This window comes from Macrotis lagotis, chromosome X (assembly GCF_037893015.1).
Source record: "Macrotis lagotis isolate mMagLag1 chromosome X, bilby.v1.9.chrom.fasta, whole genome shotgun sequence".
In the NCBI taxonomy this organism is placed as follows: Eukaryota; Metazoa; Chordata; class Mammalia; order Peramelemorphia; family Peramelidae; genus Macrotis; species Macrotis lagotis.
The window spans coordinates 416,158,382-416,174,717 of record NC_133666.1 but is presented as its reverse complement, the minus strand read 5'-3'; the positions used below and the strand labels follow the sequence as shown (position 1 = coordinate 416,174,717).

Genomic DNA, 16,336 nt, shown 5'->3' with positions numbered 1-16,336 from the left:
CAATGAATACTTATCTTTATTATTTTTCCATAAAATAGTCTTTTAGGTGAGTATATATTTGGCATTGGAGCAACTTGGTCAACCTGAAGGAGTTGTACCCTCTGCAGTAGTGTTTCAATGTTTGACAATTCAACTCAAGAAAGTACCTGGTGACTTATCTTGCCAGATGATCTTCAGATTCTTCCTAGAACAATTCAAATGGAAGCAACACAGTTTCCAGTCAAATCACTAGTGCTGTCCAGGTACATAGCCAAGAAGTCAGTATCACCACTCTCTAGACATTCAGTTTGGTAGGCAATTTAAAGTATTTTGTCTTTCACACATTCTTTTGGAGTCTTTCTAATTGTTAATTTTAGCAATCATGTATCAATATCCTCATCTATGTGTACATCCCTTGAAAGTATACTATCAACAGAAAAGAATTATCTACGATATTCAAAATTCTCCAGGAGTGGAAAATCTCTGTTTTCTTAGGGCTGTCAGGTCAAAATTAGCATAAGTGGCAGAGAATCAATTCATACTCCCATTGCATACTCCCATACTCAAAAACTGCAATGTGTGCACAATCATCTGTGAACACAAAGTCAAACACCTCCCATCACATTCAACTTAGATCAATGCATACTATGGGAATGATATAAAGACTAACAATCTGCCTTCCACGAGGGGTGGGGGGGAAGGAAGCAAGATTGGGGGGAAAATCTGTAAAACTCCAAATAAATAAAAAAAAAACCTTTCTAAAATAAAAAAAAGTCAAACATCAACTCTCCCACTACTTTAGACTTGGCTTTGTAGCCTTTTCAAGTTAAATAATTTACTATCAGTTTAGTAGCTGATCTTGATGCCATTTTTATTTTCATTGAAGACATTCCATAACATCCCTAAGAATATCATGCTGAAAAGTTTTGGAGCAAGCACACAGCCCTTCTTTACTTCATTGATGACTGGGAAATAGAACATTGTCCATTAATCAGAACCAGTGCAAGCAATACAATATAGAACTTCTCCAGACAATCAGATTTTGCTATGATCTTCCACAAATCCTCACAACAATCAAAGGCCTTGGCCAAATTGACAAATATTGTATATAGACTTCTGTTCTGCTCCTGGCATTTCTCTTGGAATTGTTGGGCAATAAATATACTGACAGTTCTTTGACCCTTTCTGAAGCCACATTAGCTCTTAGAGATGACCATGATCAGATGAAAAACCATGAATGACCCCAAAGAGAAAGTTGGAAGGTCAATATGTGATAAATGGAGGTCAAGTTCATTACAATATGGTAGTGGTATATGGAAGTACAATTTAACAAATATTTAATAAGTACTCACCAAGTGCCAAACATTTGTGCTGGGCATGGGATGTACAAAATTAAAAAGGAAAAGCCACCACCCTCAAGTGGATAGTATTAGTAATAAAGGTCAATAAAATATTGCAAATAGATTATATTATTTTATTATATTCCTACATAGAGTTGCATTCATTTCAAAACAATTCCTGTCACAAAATTTCTGTGAAGTGATTAGTAAAAGTTTTTCTCCTTTTAAGACTAGAATCCCCTTATCATCATTTGCCCATGATAACACAACCTATATGTTACATAATACATTGTGATGCCTCAAAATATTTTAGATTATTAGTTTAGGCTATAGTCGCTAAAGCAAATGCCACAGGTTGATTATATGTGGTAGTTCAGATTTAAAATTCAGTTTTGAAAACACAATTTCAAATTCATGTTCAAGATCTTAAGCTTCCATAACCTTTTTCCATTGTCTTGGTTGACATGCTCTCTTCATTTCTTAACAAACCAAGATCTGTAAATAGAGTGTTTCAAACAGACACAGGCCCTAAAACTTAATTTATAGGAAAGAACCCAACACCAAATCCAGAATGCACAGTTAAGTGCTTCCATCTTTTTATTACTCAGAACACTTAATGAAGTCTGACATTTCTGGGTTAAATAATACTCATAATTACTGGTGTGCTTCAGAACCAGTGAAAGAAGATCTCTAATTAAGTATTAGCAACAAGAAGCCCTAGTTTAACTTAATTCTTCCTTACAGATATGACCTGACAGTGGGTCCTTTTATAGCTCCCTGCATAAGAAATAATTTCAGCCAATTTCTATCTACTATAGTACATTAAAATGCCAGCTACTACTGGGACAACGTGTTATGATGCTGACAAGAGTTGTACTTTCATACTCCTGCCTTTTATTTCTTCCTTTTGCCACCATTAGTAGCCTTTGAAAATGTGGCAGGCCATTTCAGCAAAAGTAGTAAGGTGGCCTGACTTGTAATAACTGGCCTCCTAATGAGATGATTATTTTTTAACACAAGTAGAATCTAGTTTAACTTTAGTGAATGTCAGATGGATCGTAGGACAAATGTCAGATTAATGCCCTTTTCTTGTTTCCAATGTGATGTGTAAGTACTGTTAAAAAATGATTCAACTATATTAATAAATATATCTGGACACATTTGAGAATTTTAGAAGTTCCCAAGGTAAATGAGCTCTGCAACTTACAGGATACTTATCATTCCCTGAATGATTGCCATAAAATGTTAACCTAAAAAGTGCTATCCCACGTGTTGCTTGTGTACACCCATTGGAGAATCATAAACAGAATGGACTTCGTAAATGATACCATGATTTTTTAAAAAAAAAATTGATGTTATTCTGTCATTAAAAAAAAAAGTCTTAGGCACAGAGAATCTAGTTTTGATAGAGGACATTGTAGCCTTGTCGCATATTCTTTCTAAATTAGAGCAAAACAAATCTATTTTGTTAAGTATTCAATGACTTTCTAGTGATTCATTTCATCCCAACATTGAACATGAATTAAGAAGATATTTGACAGGCGGCTAGGTGGCATAGTGGATAAAGCACCGGCCTTGGAGTCAGGAGTACTTGGGTTCAAATCCAGTCTTAGACACTTAATAATTACCTAGCTGTGTGGCCTTGGGCAAGCCACTTAACCCCATTGCCTTGCAAAAACCAACCCCCCCCCCCAAAAAAAGAAGAAGATATTTGAATTAGAGCTGCCTCCATCAAAATCAATGAATGGATATCAATTAAGCTTCTACCAGGTGCTAAGTTAAGTATTGGGAAGTAGAAAGAAGCAAAAGACAGTCATTGCCCTAGAGAATATCACAATCTAATGAGGTAATAACATGCAAATGAATATCTACCAAAGCAAATTACCTATATGATGAATAATAGTAAATAAAGTCACTAAATTTAAGAGAAAATTTAAAAGATGAAATTTTAGAGGTTTAAAGTAAGCCAAGGAGGTCACTGAGTAGAAAGAAAGAAGAGAAAATTCCAGGCTGAGGGAACAGCCAGAGAAAATGCCTGGAGTCAAGAGATGGTATATTGTTAGTGGAATAGCCAGGAGGTCACTGTTGTTGGCTCAGAGTATATATTGGTAAGTAATGTGTAAAAAGGAAGCTAGGTTATGATGATCCTTGAATACCAAACAGAGAATTTTGTATCTGATCCTGACAGTTAGAAGTCCTTGGAGTTTGTTATTTGGGGGGAGTAAAATGACAAAACCCACATTTTAGAGAAATCACTTTGGTGTTAAATGGTTTGGAATGGGTAGAGACTTGAGACAGACCTATTATCAAGCTATTACAATAGCCCAGATATGATGTGATAAGGGCCTTTACTAGAGTGGTGGCGATGCCAGAGGAGGAAAAAGGAGTTTATTTGAGAAGTAATACAAAAGTAAAATTGACAGACCTTGGTGACATATTGGATATGGGGGTGAGGAGATAGTGAGGAATTAAGGATGACTCCTAGGTTGTGAGCCTGATGAGTGCTAGGAGGCACTGGTAAGTGCCCTCTCCAGCAATAGGGAAGGTAGGAAGGGGAAAGGGTTTGGGGGAGGAAAAAAAATTCGCTGTGGACATAATGGATTCCAGATGTCTATTAGGCATCCAGTTTGAGATGCCTGAAAAGCAATTAAAGATGTGTGATTAGAGATAAGTAGAAAGTTTGAGTCAAGAAAGGGAGATTTAAGAATCATTAACATAAAATAATTAAATCCATGGGAGTTGATGAAATCATCAAATGAAGTAGTATAGAGGGAGAAGAGGACCCAGGTCAGAACCCTGTGAAAATCTACAATTAGAAAGCATGATCTAGAAGAGGATTCAGCCAGGGAGATAGAACAGAAATGATTAGATAGTAGGAAATCCAGGAGAGAGTGGTGTCCCCAAATCCTAGAAAATGGAGACTATCAAAAAGGAGAGAGTGGGGAGCAGCTAGGTGGTGCAGTAGATAGAGCACCCACCCTGGAGTCCAGAGGGCCTGAGTTCAAATTTGACCTCAGACACTTAATAATTGCCTAGCTGCATGATCTTAGGCAAGTCACTTAACCTCAATGCCTTAAATAAAAATTTTTTTTCTTAAAAAGGAGAGTGTGATCAATAGTGTCAAAGTCTGCAAAAAGGTCAAGAAGGAAGAATCTCACACTGTTCCATCCTTTCCACAGTAGCTAAAGCAAGGGTCTAAAGCAGGTCACTCACCTACTTCCTAAGCTTCAGCAGCTTCCTACAACCATCAAGCTTTTCCTTCCCCCATTAAAATCACTCCATATAGTGGAGTGCATTATTAATATATGTACTCACTATCCTGATGAAATGAGTTTATTTGGGGGGGGGGGGTTCAAGAGGATGGAGGAGAAAATTGGGGTTAAGTGATTTCGAGTTAGAAAGTTCTCAGTTTGAATCTTGCCAAGGATTATTTCAAACTAAGGGACTCCAGATTAGTCATTTAACCTATCTGCCTCCAGTGTCCCTATCTATAAAATGAGAGAGTTAGACTCAGTAGACTCTAAGGTCCCTTTCCATCTCTCAATCTATAATTCTGTTATTCCATTAAACAATGAGGTATATTAAAGCTCTCTCTTGTCTCATCTCTTTATAAAATTGTAAGTTCCATGAATTCAGGGACCCATATCTTATCTAAATTTTGTATTTGACCTCATGCCTGGTATATCTGTTGTAATATATTTTGCACATAGTAGGTGTTTAGAAAGTGCATTTTGAATCAAATTTTATCTTCAGTTTAAAGTACCTCAGTTCATATAGTTCAACCCATACCTGTAATCTGTCATGAAACTCATCCACTACATTTTTCAGAAGAGTTACCCAGCCTCTGTTTTTACAATTTCACTGAGAGGGATCTCACTGGAGACAGCCTATTGAATTTTTATCAACTTTAATTTGTTAGATTTTCCTTGACTTATGCATTTGTGCCTGTCTATAACTTTCCTTCATCAATCCCCTATTTTATTCACTATGTCCACTACTGACCTACTCCATTCTTCTCCTCACTAAAAGGAAAGGAGAAATACATTTAAAATCCAAACTCAATGAAATGATTTTTAAAAAATTGTCAAATGCTCTCTGTCACATGTATCCCTATTTTATTTTTCTGTCTCTTTTAGACCATAAAGACTTAGCTTTCTCTATCTATGTATACACAACAGATAGAGTGGCCTTTTGCAAATGATACCATAATTTAAAAGAAAAATTGATGGATTTATTCTGAGTCCTTTCAAAAATAGCCTTAGGCATCAAGAGCCCAATTTTGAGCCATATCCCTCTAGATACATTATCACAGCCTGATGTCTGTTGAAATTGCATTTTTAGTAATTGGTACTTCTCTAAATACATAACACTGGAAAAGAATTGACTCAGGTCTGACCCCACTATGCAAAAATCAAACAGACTCACTAGTAGATGACCTTGAGATTCCTGTCTTTCTGAGCTTCTGCCTCTAAGAGTAAATATTTGGTGGTGGTTATACATAACAGAAGTGGTTTTTTTCACTGCTCTTTCTGGAATTGTCTTTTTCTCCTTTTATACATTTCATTCATTTCTTTATTCATCCATTCATCCAATGAATTTCCTATTCTATCCTATAAAATTTTCACAAAGTTACAGGAAGTAGTAGATAAATTTATCAAACTTTCAATTGGAAGATGATTTCAAATCTAGGTGCTGGCATATGGTAGCTTTGACTTCAGACACTTCTCTAAGATTCAATTTTATTATCTATAAAAATGGAGGTAAAATTACATGATTGTATGTTAAATGTACATTGTTATTTGCCTTTTCTGATGCCAGGTGGGACCCATTGTTCCTATGGCTAGTTGAAGTGAACAGAAGCATATATATATTTTTATTGAGATAATTATATCTGAAAAGATATAGCTATTTGTTATCACCTCCCCCCTAAAAAAATTACTGGATATTTATTTTGTATATATCCTTCATTGACTTATCTGTGAATAAACTATAGCTTTGAATCTCCCTGAGGGTAGAAACTTTTGTATTTCTATTGCTAGAATCCAGCACAGTGATCCATAGGACTGATATAAGGAAAGCAGATTGTAAATATTAACATACCAAGTAAATCAATTGGTCAAAATGCATTTATTACAGTGCACTGGACTCAGTGTGGTAGATAAAGAAAGGCAAAATCATCATTGTTGCCCTCAAGGAGCTCCCATTCTAATGGGGGAGACGATATGCAAATAACTGTGTGCAAGCAAGATATATACAAAGTAAATAAAAGCTAATCTTTGAGGGAAAGCACTAGTAGTGGCATTAACAATATTATTATCCTTTAAAATCCATCAAAGACTTGTTTGAACTGAATGTTTCAACAGAGTGAAGTAAACAAAATCAGAACAATTTATATCATAACAACATTGTAAGACAGAGACCTTTGAAATAGTTAAAAATTCTGATTATTCTAGTAGCCAACCATGATGCCAGAAGACCAGTGATGAAACACAATTTATTTCTCTTGACAGAGAGATGATGGACTCAAAAAAGTAGAATGGACATTAGTAAAGTCCACTCCCACAAAGTGGGAATTTGTTTTGCTTAGCCATGGATATTAATTAATAATATTTTTTTTCTTTTTTCTTTTTTCCCCTCTATTGTTAAGGGGTGGGGTTGGAGAAAGAAAAAATAAATGATTTTTAATTTTTTTTTAAAACTTAAAGATTCAATAGGGAAAAACAAAAAACAGAAAAAATCTAGAGCTTAGTCAGGAGCAGAGGGTGGGATGATAGAATGAGAAAGGGGAAAAGAGCATTGGATTTGAAGTCTAAAGTCATGGATTTAATTCCAAACTTTCCCCCCTATTGGCTTCACTTCATTCTTAAAGAACTCTTCCTTCATTATCTAAAATTAAAATTGTGAAAATAAAATATGAATATTCTGAAAATAATAATAAGAGGGGAAGGTAGGTGGTAGGGTTGATAGAGCACTGGTTCTGGAGTCAGAAGGACCTGAGCTCAATTATATATAACTGCAGACACTTACTAGTTGTGTGACCCTGGACAAATCACTTAACCTCAGTTGCCTTGCAATAATAATAATAGCAATAATGATAATAATAATAATATAGAGAGCCATGTTTAGACCCCACTCATGCCTCATGTTCCTTCAGTTAACAAATCAATTAACTCAAATGTTACTTCCTTAGTCAAAGAACTTAGCTTAGCTTTCTTTATTTCCCATTTTGCTTGTTCTCAAGTTACTGGGTCTTAGCAGATGCCAGCCCAGTCCAGCAGCTTCCTAAGGCTATTTGGAGAGTGAACAGAATTGTACATTTTGACAAGATAATTATATCTGAAAAGTGTTGCCTAACACTTTCACACTTGCCTTGATACAAAGGATGGATTCATAATGGCAGGAATGCTAACTGGCATCTTGATGATAAAATATTCCATAAATTTTGGAGTTTCAAAGAGCAGATTCCTTCTTAAACCCCGTGAGACATGACCTCCCAGAAGTACCAGACCTTTGCAGATGGTCTCACTCACCTATCTTATACTTTGCTCAAAAACAAATCTGTTGAAGCAGTCTTTCTGACCATCATGTAATTTAGCAGAAAAGACATGCAGTTTATCAAGAAGAGGAAAATCACACCATTTTTGCATAATTAGCTTATTGAAGCTAACAACAAATGAGAGGTACAGGCATAAGGAACTTAACTTCTAGAACCTTGTTTGTCAGTACTTGCTGCCGCCATAGTTCAATCCAACTTAAACTTTTCATGAAGTGACAGGGTCACCTCAATTGAGCTATAGAAAGAATTATTCACATTAAGTCTCTGGAAGTTTGTAGGGATACCATAGATTTCCACAGAAATAGGTCATATTTTAATTCCCTTGACTATAAGAACTTTTTAAAAAATGTATCTTATTTTTAATTTATGGAATAAATCAAGCATTTCCATAACATACATCAAACTGCAAATCTATCATGTACAACTTGTTTTTCCTTTTAAGTATATAATGAAGTTATCATGTAAATTTTTTTTGCTTTTTCTTTTTTCACCCTCCTATGGCTGTGCCCTAGAGATGGCTACCATTAAATTGTTGGTCACTGCTAAACTTTCCTGTTCCCAGAACAAGTTCACAGAATTACAGAGTTTGAAGAGAACCACAGAGGCAACTTAAAAGAGAAATTCCACTCCCGCTCCAGCCTCTGCTTGTACAAATCCATTTCTTCCCAAGGTAGCTTGGATATCTCTAACTGTATGAAAGTTTTTTCCAAAATCAAGCCTAAGTTTTCCTTTGTGCAACTATCATAAGTTCTGTTCTCTAGGGATAAATGGAACATTACTAATCTCCCTTTCACAGCTTGTTCATTGACTGAACTTTTACATTCTGTGTGTGCTCCTAGGAAAAAATATTCTGCATTGGGCTACCCAGCTAAATGCTCCTGATGTCTCAGGCACAAAGGGTTATAAAGGGTTGGTCAAGTTGTCACAAGATCCCTGATGAATCACAGCAAAAAGAAAACTCATCATGTAGACCTGGGTTCACTTTTTACTGTAACATTTATCTGCTGTAAAGACCTTGAGTAAGTAAAACAAATAAACAAACAAAACAAAATCTAACAAGCTTCTATTGGCCTTAGTTTTCATGGTTGATAAATGTGGGAATATATGATGGACTAGATGAACTTTAAAATCTTTTCCATTAAATGAGTTTTTAGTTTGTGAATTATATACTAATATATCCTCTGGCTTCTTTTATGCTAAGAGAAATCTATATCAGAGTTCTAGGAGCTCTGGCTGTGAGACATTATGGAAATTCTATGATAACAGAACTATGCAGTCTATTATTTTCTTTATATAATCAGACTTTTTGCATCATCTTATCATGTTTCACTCTCCAGAAACATCTGAGGCATTTGGTTTCCCACAAAGGTGAAATGGGTATTCAGAAGTATTGAATACATTCATAAAACAGAGTAGAGGTTCATAAACTGGGATATTATTTTTGGTTGGTTTTTTAAAGATAACTATTTTTAAAATAATTGACTTTTTTAGTATTATAGTATTGCTAAGTATTTTATTTCATACAGCAAAAACACTTATGAGAATGTATCTAAAGCCTTCATGGACCTGCCAAAATGGTCTATGATTTAAAAAAGGAACTCCTGACCCAAGGGATCTGATGGAGGTTATTCACAGAAGGACAGGACAATTCCTTCTAGTCCAGGGATGGGGAACATCTGGATCAAGGGCTGTAAAAGCATTTGTTCTGGCCTAGCCAAGGCAACTGCAGGTGGAAAATGAAATTCAATAAATCTAGATGTTTTATGCATAAATTTTATCAAAAGCAGAGATTTAACAGCCATCAATTTAAGGAATAACTGAATGATCTTGTCTCTGAGTCCAGTGATCTTGTTTATCACTGTGAAGTGCAGTGGTTGAGTCATGGGAACAAATTTATGAGGTTTTATGTAAGAACTATGGGTTGAAGTCAACTAGTTCATGGAGATGAAGGGAAAAAATCTATCAGGGAACTCTGATAGTAAGTGGTTGTGTGATCTATCATTCATAGAGTACATTACTAAGGACCTCTCAGAGCTGAACATCCAGCTAGGGCCCCAACTGGCTTCACAGCTCCCTGCTCTTAGTGAAATCATTTGAAGCTTAATTAAGATTTTGTAAAGTGCAAGGGAGTATTTCTGAACTCCGGAAGGACCAAAGTCTTCTATGACATTTGAATATGCTGATGAATGTGTGAAACTAATTGAAGCATTAATTAAAGATTCAAGGAAAGTGAAAAGCAAACAAATTGAATTGTATATCTTTGCTGTTGAATGTGGAAACAGCTGATATGACCAATAACCTAGAACATGAAATCATTCAGCTGCAAAGTTATGATGAACTGAACACTTAGATACATCAACCTCACACTGCTTAAGTTTAAACAGTGCAAGAGCAATGATGAATTTCCTTGAGGAGACATGCATTGAAATCCAAGTTCAGAACAACTTATTGTTGTGAGCAGGTCATTTTAAGATTTACTATCAAAAAAAGAGAGTTGTGCTCCAGACTGACCAATGCAAACCTGGAAAAGCAGCTTCTTGGAACATCAAGACCAGCTAACATCATATGCCTTCCCAAGAATGAAGCAAGTCTAACCATCACATTAATTAAATATTTGTCCAAATAGACTAATTTTTAAGTTGATAATTTTGTATGTCCATGAATGATGTAATAAATATTCAAATGGCCCTTGGCACAAAAAAGACTCCCCACCTTTGCTCTAGGCAATTATGACTGTCTCAGCAGTGTCCATCCCCCCCCACCCCCCCACCCCCGCCCAAATGCTCTCAGCCGAGGCAGCTCAGGCACAGTGAGAGCTAATACTTCTTAGATCAGTGGGACTTGGCTTCTAAGACTTGTGTTATTCAGGGTGATCACTCTTTGAGGGTTTAATTTCAATGCCTTCTCCTCTAGGAAATCTGTCTTGAATCCCCTAAGCCAAAAATCATTTCTTCTATCTGTAAACCCTTTATTCTACACTTAATTATAGTATTAAAAAATCATTCATGAGCTTTACATGAGACAGCTAAGTTGTGTAGTGGATAGTGTCAAGACTGTTGTCAGGAAGACCTGACCAGTTCAAATCCACCTTCAGACACTTAATAGCTGGGTAAAGTCACTTAACCCTATTTGCCTTAGTTTTCTCCTCTGTAAAATAAGCAGGAGAAGAAAATGACAAACCACTTCAGTATTTTTACCTGTGTTAAAATTAATTATCTTAAAAGAAAAAAAGGACAAAATTATGGAGCAATTTACAATTTAATTTTCAAAACCAGTATTTCCATATCAAATCAGGTCACCTGACTCCTCAGATGTCAGAGACAAGGAGTGATGTGAAGAGCTGATTTTTATAACAGAAAAAAGGAATTTTAGAAAATGACATAACTTTGTTTTGAATATAATTCAGTTGAACAAGGAAGGTCACCTGATTAGTTACCTTTTCTCAGTCCTTCTTAATCCTACCCTGAAATTCTTGTCTTATAGATGGTGCCTTTTGTAACCAGAAAGTGAATTGGGAAAGAAAAACTTGTGGTCACTAATTAGCAGTCACTTCCCATCTTCCTTAGAAGATTCCATTACTCAACTAAATTTCTAATTCAAGAAAAAAAGGGAGCTTATCCACTAAGCCTTGAAAGAGGAACTTTAACCTCTAGGGGAATTTAGTCTCTGGTTACCCTCCACCCCCTTTCTGATAGAAATGGAATCTTCACCTTTAAAAAAAATCATAATCTTATGATTACTTTATTTTAAATTATTTGCTACTAAATGTTAAAGTCTTTTCAATCTATTCACTATATCTATAGGTAATCCGGATTTAAAAGACTATCTGTGTTAACCTGGCTTAGCTATTAGAGCTAGCTTTCCTTTAAAAAAAAAGTAGCTTAGTCCTATTATCAAACTAAAAATAAATCGAAGGAAACAATACTAATTGATTTCCTTTTCAGAAAAAAATACCAAATGGGGTCATAAAGAGTTGAACATGACAAAAATGACTGAACAACAACTCATGTTCTCCTTGAATCTTCTTTTCTCTAGCATAAACATCCCCATTTCCTTTATTTAATATTTATATGGCATGGGTTCAAGGTCCCTGAGTGGTTGACTTGTTCTGAATGCTCTCTCACTAATCAATGGTTTTCCCAAACTTTGATTCCTAGATTCAATAATCTATGAAGTATGCTCTTCAGAACTATGTTGGGACTATTTTAAGGGAAAAATAATTTAATAAAGAGGGCAGGGGGGTAGGCAGCATATCCAGCAACATATAATAGCCAAATAAATATTTTTAAAATTTCACAATTTAAAACCCGATATATTTATTTTTAATAATAATAAGTATGTGCTTTTTGGATACATATATATGGAAGGATGCTTTCACTACTTGTATATCAGTATGGATCCATAGTCTTTTCTGCCAAATGTAGTTCCCTTAATGACAAAGACCAGAAATGTACATTTGTCTATGTTCCCCAATATCCTTCATAAGATGTACTCCTAATATGCTAGGCTCCTTTCTCTAAATTTCTTGATTCATATGAGTATCAATGGAGCATCCAAAGTATCTGCTGAGTACCTCTTACTATGGTACTACAACATTTGTAGATCTGACTAAGGTCTTTGATACCATCAGTGGTGAGGGTTTATGGAAAATTATGTCAGAATAATGAAGTACAAGAACCAACCAACCATGACTACATAAATGGTTACCCCCCCACACATTTCCCCAAATATATATTTTCCATCACTTCTTCAGTCTGATATCTTCATTTATATTTGTAGAATTAAAATAATCCACACAATATCATCTACAAACAGAAGCAGAAGGGATCCTATGTAGAAGTTTGATATCTTTCAAAACAACAAAAAAACCTGATATTGAAAGGCTTATGATCACAAACTGAAAGGACATATAATTAACTGCTTATGTTAAAATTTCCATCTTTGTCAGAAACGTGGTATACCTAAAACAAGTACCTGGCTTATAATTTCCATAGGAAAATAAATTTATACATGGAACTGAACTAATTTCACTCATTCTCAACCTACTCTTTAAGTCTCAGAAATAAATTATTTTTTAAAGTCATAGGCTCATACTCTTAGAGCTGGAAGAGACATTAGAGGCTATCAAGATCAACATCCTCATTTTTGCAGATAAGAAATCTGAGGCTCAGTGTCACACAGTTCATTAAATTTCTGAAAGCATGCTATGAACCCAGATCTTCATGAAGCAATAGGAGTGCTGGGGACTTTGGGTCTTTAGATATCAGATAATTCAGCTCTTGATAAGTGGTAAAGTCTTCCAGAATTATTAATGTTCACAGTTCTAGAGATGTTTTACTTGCGCTTGTAATTTGCCCATCATATACAGTGAGGATGCAGGGATATACACAATCCAGGTTAAAGGCTACTCATCTCTTTTCCTCAATGCTCTGTTGGATATTTCTGTCTTAATGTTCTACAGGCATTTCAAATGCAACATATTCAAAACAAGTCATTATTGTTTCCCTTAAACCCATCCCTTCTCCTGACTTCTCTTTGATAATGATATCACCATTGTTTTAGTTACCCAGGATCATTAACTTGGCATCCCCTTAAGTTATATACACTCACTCCTACCTCTATATTCAATCACTTGTCAAATTTTGTTAGTTCTGTCTTCTCAACATTGTTTGTAGCAATTCCCTTCTTCAATTATGTCACAATCACATGAATGCAGTTCTAGTAGTTTCCCTATTTGTCTCCTTAATTTCTTCCTCTCTTCTCAATTTTATCTTCCAACCAGCTGAAGTTGGCTTATCCAGTCCTCCACTGTATGTTTTTTCTTTTTTTCTATGCTATTCTTGTTCTTGTTTTCTCTAGGAGGATATTAAAAGAAGTGAGTGAATATGAAGTTTTCTTATAGAGGAAACAAAGTACTTATCCAAGAGGCAAAGAAGGGTTGACAAAAATGATAAAGTCTGGGTGGAAAGTGGGTCATTGAAGTATTTCTCCATGTTAGAAAAATGTAAGCTATCTTCTTCCCCAAATTAATCCATCAATCAACGGATATGTGTTCAGCGCCTACTACATACTAAGGATAATGCTAGGCAATAGGGCTACAACTATAAGTAATGGAAAAATTATACTCACAAGAATCTAACATTTTAGCAGAAGAGATCATGAATGTTCTTAAGTGCATACATAAAAAATATGAAGAGAATAATTACAAATAAATACAAGAAAGTTAAATACAAGGTAATTTTGACAGGAGGAATCAGGAAAATTTTATATATAGAAGTGGTGCTTTATCAGTGTTTTGAAGGAAGAGAGAGAGAGAGAGAGAGAGATTCTATGAGGAGGGGTAAAGAGAAAATACATTTCAGACATGAGAGATAGCCAGTGCAAAATTATCAAGATGGAAGATAATGTGTCATTTGTGAAGATAAGAGAAAGGAACAGTTTTACAAAATTGAAGCATATAAGGGGAATAATAATGTCCAATGAAGTTGGAAAGATAGGTTGGGGTCAGGTGGCTAAAGCTAACCAAGGAAATTTATATTTAATGTTAGAGACAATAGGGATCTCTAGAGTTTATTTCTCTCGTGCTTCTCATTCCTTCATACACACTAAATTCTATGTGGCTACTATCTATTGGACCAGAGATGAAAAGATTACTCTTTTAACTATTTTTTTACTCTTTCATACCCATTTCAACCAAAACTTCCAGTCTCACAAAAATGTCAGACACACATAGCTAGAAATGTTAATTTTTCTCCCAAAAGCAGATATCATAGCAAGAAAAAAACCTTACAGGACACAAAATGACACTCGAATAAGCAATTCTAAATACTCAACAATGAAAATTGAAGTGTACCTTTAGCTAAATAATTCGTAGTTATGCCAGTGTTGTGATTTTCATCAGGTTACAAAATCTTTTGCAACATTTATTTCAACAGCAGTTAACATTATCCTGAAGCCATCATATGCACAATTACAAGCAAGAATATTTTTAATTAATGCTGATTGCAGTTTACTCAATGCCACCTGCAAAATGTAAAACCTAATTATCTTCTCAGTAATGAAGATCTGATCCAAGGAGTTAGAGCAGTGGGGTATATTTCTTAGCTTTCCACAAAATGAGAGCTGAGGTAGGAATAATAACCTACCATTGTTTTCTGGTGGCATACCTCTGGGCTGTCTTTTGTTGGGAGCTGCTGAAGTTCATTATGGATTCAGTAGTGTCAGCTTTAAATTATCTTCCAGCCAATGAACTACAAAGCAGATTATTATCTATAGCAAATTTTCAAGTTCTCACAATGATAGTTAAGATAGGGTTAAGACAGTGACTACTTTGGTTTTAAATCCTCCTTTTCTTTAGAGACTGCATGTAGTTGACAATTTTGCAGACTCTAGGAAGGAAACAGCTTTTCTTAAATCTCCAGGACTCTAGATAGACTAAGTGGAAAGCCTTTTGAAATACAAACACTCCATTGTCCCATAGCCTCAAGAAAAAGCATAAAACAATATCCCCCCTTTTATTAGAGAAGTGGAAGACTAAGGTTCTGGAATATTGTTTGCACTGTTGTATATTTTTAATTTGTTGATCTGTTTTAGCTGTTTTTATTTTATGAACTCCCTAAGATCAGGGGCTGTCTTTTGCTTTAAATTTCTAGTTTTAGCAAAATGACTGATACATAGTATCAGTTTATTTATTTAAGGATTCATTTCAAAGGAAGTTTCAAAAGAGGAAGGAACATCATAAGAGATGATTATATTTTGTTTAAACTATAAACAAAAAGTAAAAGTTTAAGACAGACAGATAATGTGAGAGACAAAGGCAGAGATAGAGACAGAAAGCCAGAAACAGAAAGAAACAGAGAGGAAAATATCTCAACTCACCTAATTTATATACTTTACATTATTCTAATATATGTTGTTTATCCATTGAAACCACAAAGAAAGGAACAGGGAGTTACTAAAAAGAAAGATGAAAAAGTTCCCTTCTCGCATTGCTTCAAGACTTCTCAAAGTATGTTGAATTAATTTTTAAGTGATAAGGGATTCAGATCAGACATTCGTAAGTTTATAAACTTAGAGGTTAGAAGAAGTTCATCAAAAACATTCTCATTTTAAAGAAAATTGAGGCCCACAAAGGTTAAATGATTAAATATCACATAGCCAATAAGCATCTGAAGTAGAGTTGAACCCAGTCTTCTTTATTTCAAGTCTAACACTATATGCATTCCAAAGACAAATAAATCTCTTTTTCTTCTCCACTTCTTTAGCATGAATGATTGAATGTTGTAATATATCAAATTGGTGAAAAGAGGAAACACAATATGATAGCTCATACAAAATTTCAACTGATCATCCATCCTGGTCTCACCCAAAGAAAAATAAAGTCAAAAGATCCCTGTCAAGGTCAATGTATCGGACACTAACCCTTTAGCTTCTCTAAGGACTGATAAGTCTTCAAATAATA

At 35.0% G+C, this 16,336-nt stretch overlaps 1 protein-coding gene across 1 annotated transcript in view; it reads left to right on the top strand.

The window, feature by feature from the left end:
* Positions 1-16,336, top strand: part of NKAIN3 (sodium/potassium transporting ATPase interacting 3) — an 862,357-nt gene that overhangs the window by 694,699 nt on the left and 151,322 nt on the right. The window lies entirely within an intron of this gene.